Consider the following 8,781-nt stretch of genomic DNA (forward strand, 5'->3'; position numbering starts at 1 on the left):
GTGTTACAATGTAGCGCCTATGCGCTACATTGTAACCAATGATGGGAACTTTCTGCCCTGCGGTTGACCTAAAGTGACGTCACCGCTGAGCAGAAAGTTCCCAGCATTGGTTACAATGGAGCGCATAGGCGCTACATTGTAACACTGCCGCGTGCTGCCTGTCAGTGAGGACAGCAGCACACAGCTGATCAGGAGAGTGCTACAACGTGGCACTCCCTGATTGGCTGAAGAAACCCACTTAGACAGAAGTCAAAGTGGGTTTCTGGCATTCGTGGGAAGGTGACCCATGTGCAAACATGGGTCCCCTTTCAGTTCGTGGTCGGGACACCGTTTTTTTTTATTTATTCAAGTACGTGGATTAACCCTGGATTTGCCGAGGAGCCTGGACCCATGGATCTGGTGAGTAGAATTTCTTCAACAGGTAGCCCTTGGATTCTACTGGAGAAGAGGACCGACCTGCGTGAGAACATAAGGTAAGTATGTATGTATGTGTGTATGTATGTAATAAAATTATACTTTCACGGTGTGTGTGTCTTGTGTTTTTTTGGGTATTTTTTTAGTGGTAGTACTACAGGTACCAGCGGGCCCGTTTTTCCGCCGCATGCTGGTACTTGTGGTTCTCCAAGTACCAGCATGCGGGGGAGGCTTGCAGGGACTTGTAGTACTGCTACTAAAAACAATATCTTTTCATTATCACAAATGGCTATCAGCCTCCCCATCCGCAGCCCATTGGATGGGGGGGGACAGCCTCGGGCTTCACCCCTGGCCCTTGGGTGGCTGGGGGGGGGGACCCCTTGATTGAAGGGGTCCCCACTCCCCCAGGGTACCCCGGCCAGGGGTGACTAGTTGGATTTTTGATGCCACGGCCGCAGGGCACTGTATAAAAGTGACCCCCGGCTGTGGCATTATCTGTCCAGCTAGTGGAGCCCGGTGCTGGTTTTAAAAATACGGGGGACCCCTACTCTTTTTGTCCCCCGTATTTTTGGGACCAGGACCAGGCGCAGAGCCCGATGCTGGTTGCTTAAATATGGGGGAACCCCTGTCATTTTTTTCCACATATTTCTGCAACCAGGATCGGCTCAAAGAGCCCGAGGCTGGTTATGCTTAGGAGGGGGGACCCCACGCAATTTTTTTGGCAAAAATAAGCACTTTCCCACCCCTTCCCACTGATATACATGCACGGATCTCATGGATCCCTGCATGCATCTCAAATCACGGAAAAAAAAAGCAGGTCTGTTTTTTTTAGGACTTTTTTACGAGTTGTAATTTTTCACGGCAGTGTTTTGTGTTTTTTTGCTTTGCACTTCTTAGTAAATGACCGAGATTCATATCTAAACAGGCGTAATTTGACCGATGGTGTATTCATTCGTAATTTTTTACCTGAACTAGCAAAAAATTACGAATGCCCTCATCACTGCCGTGATTAGTGTTTAGTAAATGACCGAGATTAACCGAGATGACACTTTGAAGAAAAAACGGCATCTCGGTCAAAATCGGGAGCTTAGTAAATATACCCCTATGTCTCTAGATGATATTCATACACTATGGGGTATATTTACTAAGCTCCAGATTTTGACCGAGATGCCGTTTTTTCTTCAAAGTGTCATCTCGGTTAATCTCGGTCATTTACTAAACACTAATCACGGCAGTGATGAGGGCATTCGTAATTTTTTGCTAGTTCAGGTAAAAAATTACGAATGAATACACCATCGGTCAAAACGCGGCTGTTTAAGTATGAATCTCGGTCATTTACTAAGAAGTGCAAAGCAAAAAAACACAAAACACTGCCGTGAAAAATTACAACTCGTAAAAAAGTCCTAAAAAAAAACAGACCTGCTTTTTTTTTTCCGTGATTTGAGATGCATGCAGGGATCCATGAGATCCGTGCATGTATATCAGTGGGAAGGGGTGTGAAAGTTCTTATTTTTGCTAAAAAAATTGCGTGGGGTCCCCCCTCCTAAGCATAACCAGCCTCGGGCTCTTTGAGCCGATCCTGGTTGCAGAAATATGGGGAAAAAAATGACAGGGGTTCCCCCATATTTAAGCAACCAGCATCGGGCTCTGCGCCTGGTCCTGGTCCCAAAAATACGGGGGACAAAAAGAGTAGGGGTCCCCCGTATTTTTAAAACCAGCACCGGGCTCCACTAGCTGGACAGATAATGCCACAGCCGGGGGTCACTTTTATACAGCGCCCTGCGGCCGTGGCATCAAAAATCCAACTAGTCACCCCTGGCCGGGGTACCCTGGGTGAGTGGGGACCCCTTCAATCAAGGGTTCCCCCCCCCCCAGCCACCCAAGGGCCAGGGGTGAAGCCCGAGGCTGTCCCCCCCCATCCAATGGGCTGCGGATGGGAGGGCTGATAGCCTTTGTTGTAAAATAAAAGATATTGTTTTTAGTAGCAGTACTACAAGTCCCAGCAAGCCTCCCCCGCATGCTGGTACTTGGAGAACCACAAGTACCAGCATGCGGCGGAAAAACGGGCCCGCTGGTACCTGTAGTACTACCACTAAAAAAATACCCAAAAAAAGACAAGACACACACACCGTGAAAGTATAATTTTATTACTTACATACATACATACTTACCTATGGCCCCACGCAGGTCGGTCCTCTTGTCCAGTAGAATCCAAGGGTACCTGTTGAATAAATTATACTCACGAGATCCAGGGGTCCAGGCTCCTCGGCAAATCCAGGGTTAATCCACGTACTTGCCAAAAATAAAAAAACGGTGTCCCGACCACGAACTGAAAGGGGACCCATGTTTGCACATGGGTCACCTTTCCCCGAATGCAAGAAACCCACTTTGCCTTCTGGCTAAGTGGGTTTCTTCAGCCAATCAGGGAGCGCCACGTTGTAGCACTCTCCTGATCAGCTGTGTGCTCCTGTCTTCACTGACAGGCAGCACACGGCAGTGTTACAATGTAGCGCCTATGCGCTACATTGTAACCAATGATGGGAACTTTCTGCTCAGCGGTGACGTCACTTTAGGTCAACCGCAGGGCAGAAAGTTCCCATCATTGGTTACAATGTAGCGCATAGGCGCTACATTGTAACACTGCCGTGTGCTGCCTGTCAGTGAGGACAAGAGCACACAGCCGATCAGGAGAGTGCTACAACGTGGCACTCCCTGATTGGCTGAAGAAACCCACTTAGACAGAAGTCAGAGTGGCTTTCTGGCATTCGTGGAAAGGAGTCCCATGTGAACACATGGGGCCCCTTTCAGTTCGTGGCTCGGCTTTCCGTTTTCTTATTTTATGCAAGTACGTGGATTACCCCTGGATTTCCCGAGGAGCCTGGACCCCTGGATCTCGTGAGTATAATTTCTTCAACAGGTACCCCTTGGATTCTACTGGAGAAGAGGACCGACCTGCGTGTGAACATAAGGTAAGTATGTATGTATGTTTGTGTGGATGTATGTAATAAATCTTTACTTTCACGGTGTGTGTGTCTTGTCTTTTTTTGGGTATTTTTTTAGTAGTAGTACTACAGGTACCAGCGGGCCCGTTTTTCCATCGCATGCTGGTACTTGTGGTTCTCCAAGTACCAGCATGCGGGGGAGGCTTGCTGGGCCTTGTAGTACTGCTACTAAAAACAATATCTTTTCTTTTACAACAAAGGCTATCAGCCTCCCCATCCGCAGCCCATTGGATGGGGGGGACAGCCTCGGGCTTCACCCCTGGCCCTTGGGTGGCTGGGGGGGGGGACCCCTTGATTGAAGGGGTCCCCACTCCCCCAGGGTACCCCGGCCAGGGGTGACTAGTTGGATTTTTGATGCCACGGCCGCAGGGCGCTGTATAAAAGTGACCCCCGGCTGTGGCATTATCTGTCCAGCTAGTGGAGCCCGGTGCTGGTTTTAAAAATACGGGGGACCCCTACTCTTTTTGTCCCCCGTATTTTTGGGACCAGGACCAGGCGCAGAGCCCGATGCTGGTTGCTTAAATATGGGGGAACCCCTGTCATTTTTTTCCCCGTATTTCTGCAACCAGGATCGGCTCAAAGAGCCCGAGGCTGGTTATGCTTAGGAGGGGGGACCCCACGCATTTTTTTAAATTATTTTACAGTGTTTAATTAAAAAAAAAAAAAATAAGAACCCCAGCACGGATCACACAGATCCGGCCGAGATTGATTGTAAAAAAAAACGGCAGTGTTTTGCTAATCACTGCCGTAAAAATAGGTAAAAAAAAACGAATGACATCGACATCGGAAGAAAAGAAAAACCCGAATACGACAGCTTAGTAAATCCATCGTAATCAATTCAAAAAGTTGCAGTTTTACACTGTCGATGTCATTCGTGATTGAACTTTGACCTTTTTTCGGAAATTACGAATCTTAGTAAATTTACCCCATAGAGAGTGTATATTAACAACAAGATACGATTGTTATATTAGAATTAACTAAGGGTATGAGTTCTTAACATACGGTACATGAATATCAGCTGGTGACATAGAGAGCATGTATCAACAATGAGATACAGTTGCCATATTGGAATCAACCACCATTACTGGCAGAGGGATTTAACTTTGCAACATTATAGGGGGAATTCAAATGTTTGAAAAGTCGGTTGGGTGTCTGTTTTTTCCTGTCTATTAGATAGGAAAAAAACAGACACACAACTGACTTTTCAAACATTTGAATTTCCCTCCATAAGTACAAATGTTTCCACTGACTGGCAATTGGTGAACATAGATGACTCACCTTCACTGTATTCAGAATCAGAATTAAAAGGAGGAAATTAAAACCATCAGATACCATACCTGTCTGGAATCAATGAACTGATACCCCTGGATTCACATATACACCACAGTAAAGGAAATAATACAGATTGTGAAATGATAACAGTATATAGAAACTGAACCTGTGGTCAATAATGTACATGTGTGAATCGGAATAGGCTATAAAAACACGCAGAAGTGTGTGTTCATTGAAATAGGAAAGAAAGAAATAACGGAGCAGACATTTTTTCTTTTATTATTCACATTTTTCTATCTTTGAGTTTGAGCACATTTCTATCATATTCTGAATAGGTTTTAATGTTATTTTTTCGCTAAGGTATTAAGTTCCACAAGACGGCAATTTTTAAATGCATTAATAAAAGTGAATTTTTATATTGAGTGCATCTTAAAGATACAACCCCCTTTTTTTCCGTGTGCTGTTGTGCATAGCATCTACAGTAAGAAAAACATCCGAGCATGCATTTAGTAATATTAGTGACTGGTAAAGAAGTGTAAATATATCAGTTGGAAGCAGCATTACTTGCGTGTAATATAACCTATAACCTATACCTATTCCCATGACATGTTATGTCATTATTAGTATATCACTCGATCACATTTAATTATCCTCGTTGTCATTATCACCAGTGCCAGATTAAGGTCCACATGGGCCTGGAGCTGAAATGTATGAAGGGCCCATTGCATGCCTTGGCAGGAGGTGTGACAAGCGCTGCGGTGAGGGTGGTATAAATAGGGGGTGTGGCCTATGCCATGGGTGTGGCTATATCCATGGAGGTCATAGCTAGTGCCTACCCTCAACCATTTAATAGAGGTGCAGAACAACAGACCCATATACATATACAGTGGTCGTGGAAGTGGGAATTTTTAAGTGGAGGTATGGAAAATGAAACAGGATTACTGTTATGTGCGCCTAAAAAGGGGACATAGCTACTGAAAAGTATATGCATTAGTGTGCCCCCTCCCCTCCTAGTCTGTATATGCACTAGTGTGGGTAGAATCTATATCCCCAGTGCCTTAAGGACCCAGATGTGACATCAGCTGAGGGCGGAAGTTGTCTTATGCCGTTACAGCATTTGAATTTTTTTTCTCCAATCTAGGTTTATTGTAAGTTATTTTCTGGAGTTTTTTGGGGGCTCCTTTGTACCCTCGCAGGCTCACTTCACTAGCCACACTTTGGGCCTGGAGTCTTACTTCGCTCAGCACAGGTTATTATTCCAATAGATGGTTACGTTGACCCAGTGTATTATGGGAAAGGTCCTTTCAGCAAAGGGGATCTAGGCACTACCAATTAATGTGCCCCCCTCCCCTCCTAGTCTGTATATGCATCAGTGTGCCCCCTCCTAGTCTGTATATGCATCAGTGTGCCCCCTCCTAGTCTGTATATGCGTCAGTGTGCCCCCTCCTAGTCTGTATATGCGTCAGTGTGCCCCCTCCTAGTCTGTATATGCGTCAGTGGGCCCCCTCCTAGTCTGTATATGCGTCAGTGTGCCCCCTCCTAGTCTGTATATGCATCAGTGGGCCCCCTCCTAGTCTGTATATGCGTCAGTGTGCCCCCTCCTAGTCTGTATATGCGTCAGTGTGCCCCCTCCTAGTCTGTATATGCGTCAGTGGGCCCCCTCCTAGTCTGTATATGCGTCAGTGGGCCCCCTCCTAGTCTGTATATGCGTCAGTGGGCCCCCTCCTAGTCTGTATATGCATCAGTGGGCCCCCTCCTAGTCTGTATATGCGTCAGTGTGCCCACTCCTAGTCTGTATATGCATCAGTGGGCCCCCTCCTAGTCTGTATATGCGTCAGTGTGCCCCCTCCTAGTCTGTATATGCGTCAGTGTGCCCCCTCCTAGTCTGTATATGCGTCAGTGTGCCCCCTCCTAGTCTGTATATGCGTCAGTGGGCCCCCTCCTAGTCTGTATATGCGTCAGTGTGCCCCCTCCTAGTCTGTATATGCGTCAGTGGGCCCCCTCCTAGTCTGTATATGTGTCAGTGGGCCCCCTCCTAGTCTGTATATGCGTCAGTGTGCCCCCTCCTAGTCTGTATATGCGTCAGTGGGCCCCCTCCTAGTCTGTATATGCGTCAGTGGGCCCCCTCCTAGTCTGTATATGCGTCAGTGGGCCCCCTCCTAGTCTGTATATGCGTCAGTGGGCCCCCTCCTAGTCTGTATATGCGTCAGTGTACCCCCTCCTAGTCTGTATATGCGTCAGTGTGCCCCCTCCTAGTCTGTATATGCGTCAGTGGGCCCCCTCCTAGTCTGTATATGCGTCAGTGTGCCCCCTCCTAGTCTGTATATGCGTCAGTGTGCCCCCTCCTAGTCTGTATATGCGTCAGTGGGCCCCCTCCTAGTCTGTATATGCGTCAGTGTGCCCCCTCCTAGTCTGTATATGCATCAGTGGGCCCCCTCCTAGTCTGTATATGCGGCAGTGTGCCCCCTCCTAGTCTGTATATGCGTCAGTGTGCCCCCTCCTGGTCTGTATATGCGTCAGAGTGCCCCTCCTAGTCTGTATATGCGTCACTGTGCCCCCTCCTAGTCTGTATATGCGTCAGTGGGCCCCCTCCTAGTCTGTATATGCGTCAGTGTGCCCCCTCCTAGTCTGTATATGCGTCAGTGTGCCCCCTCCTAGTCTGTATATGCATCAGTGGGCCCCCTCCTAGTCTGTATATGCGTCAGTGTGCCCCCTCCTAGTCTGTATATGCGTCAGTATGCCCCCTCCTAGTCTGTATATGCGTCAGTGGGCCCCCTCCTAGTCTGTATATGCGTCAGTTTGCCCCCTCCTAGTCTGTATATGCGTCAGTGGGCCCCCTCCTAGTCTGTATATGCGTCAGTGGGCCCCCTCCTAGTCTGTATATGCGTCAGTGTGCCCCCTCCTAGTCTGTATATGCATCAGTGGGCCCCCTCCTAGTCTGTATATGCGTCAGTGTGCCCCCTCCTAGTCTGTATATGCGTCAGTGTGCCCCCTCCTAGTCTGTATATGCATCAGTGGGCCCCCTCCTAGTCTGTATATGCGTCAGTGTGCCCCCTCCTAGTCTGTATATGCATCAGTGGGCCCCCTCCTAGTCTGTATATGCGTCAGTGTGCCCCCTCCTAGTCTGTATATGCGTCAGTGTGCCCCCTCCTAGTCTGTATATGCGTCAGTGGGCCCCCTCCTAGTCTGTATATGCGTCAGTGTGCCCCCTCCTAGTCTGTATATGCGTCAGTGTGCCCCCTCCTAGTCTGTATATGCGTCAGTGTGCCCCCTCCTAGTCTGTATATGCGTCAGAGTGCCCCTCCTAGTAAGGGCGAACATTTCCTTTGGCGAACCCCTCTTCCCATTAAAAACAGGGATAGTGCGCACGGAAGGCGTGTATCAAAAATATAGTGGCATGGCTTCACAAGAAGAGGCGTGGCCACATAATTGTACCAAATCACATTACAACGCAGAGTAGTGTCTGTCATTCACATTACACACACAGTAGTACACATTGCGGCAGGCAAAGCCCATGTTATACACGTTGCGCCAGGCAGAGCCCCTTATACACATTGTGACAGGCAGAGCCCCTTTTATACACGTTGTGCCAGGCAGAGCCCCTTTTACATATTGCGACAGGTAGCCCCTTATACACATTATGATGGGTAGCCCCTTATGTACATTGCGCCGGGTAGACCCTTATATACACTGCGATGGGTAGCCCTTACACACAATGCAACAGGTAGCTCCTTATGTACATTGCGACGGGTAGCCCCTTATATATATTGTGCCAGGTAGCCCCTTATATATATTGCGCCAGGTAGCCCCTTATACAAACTGTGCTGGGTAGCCCCTTATACAAACTGTGCTGGGTAGCCCCTTTTATACATTGCGGTGGAGAGAGAAATCGAGAGAGGGAGGGAGAGAAGGAGGAAGAGAGAGAGAGAAGGAAGAAGAGAGAGAGAGAGAGAGGAGGAGGAAGAAGAGAGAGATCGAGACAGGGAGAGAGAGAAGGAGAGAGAGAGATCAAGAGGGAGAGAGAGAGTGTGTGCTCGTCACTTACCACATCAGCAGCGGCTCCAGTTTGTCCCCCTGGCTCCATGTGCTCTTT

This window comes from Pseudophryne corroboree, chromosome 7 (assembly GCF_028390025.1).
Source record: "Pseudophryne corroboree isolate aPseCor3 chromosome 7, aPseCor3.hap2, whole genome shotgun sequence".
Lineage (NCBI taxonomy): Eukaryota > Metazoa > Chordata > Amphibia > Anura > Myobatrachidae > Pseudophryne > Pseudophryne corroboree.